The sequence below is a fragment of the Cynara cardunculus genome, assembly GCF_001531365.2.
Source record: "Cynara cardunculus var. scolymus isolate 2C chromosome LG 9, CcrdV1, whole genome shotgun sequence".
NCBI classification, from domain to species: domain Eukaryota; kingdom Viridiplantae; phylum Streptophyta; class Magnoliopsida; order Asterales; family Asteraceae; genus Cynara; species Cynara cardunculus.
The window spans coordinates 16,353,929-16,354,413 of record NC_037536.1 but is presented as its reverse complement, the minus strand read 5'-3'; positions in this window follow the sequence as shown (position 1 = coordinate 16,354,413).

Here is a 485-nt window from a genome sequence, read left to right as displayed (position 1 = left end):
CCAATCACATAAGAGTAATACTCTTGATGCTCACTTAGTTCAAGCATTAACTCTTTGCGTATAATATCTCATTCGTCTTCAAGACCACCTAGACAAGTAGATATTGCTCGGAATCCATAATTTTCATCGTCCAATACATCTTGTATTTGTGTGATGTATGAATGAAATAAACTCTGGATTTGATCAAGATATGGATGTGGGGTGGTGGATTATTGTTGGAAGTAGGAATCATATCTCGCTGATTTATGATGCCGAAAAATTTCAGAGTTAATAAATATTGGCGCGTTAGAACAACTACGTCTACGAGTGTCTTCAATAACTGTTTTCTTCAGAGCTTGATTTTTTAGAGACGGACTTCCACGAGTGGTTCTATAAACGGAGGGTTCCCGGAAAAACATATTTTGATGACATGATTTGTTGGGTCAGCAGACTCGGTGTTCCCTCGGCAGGTCAAATCCTCGTCCTTAAACCCACCGCTCCTGTAG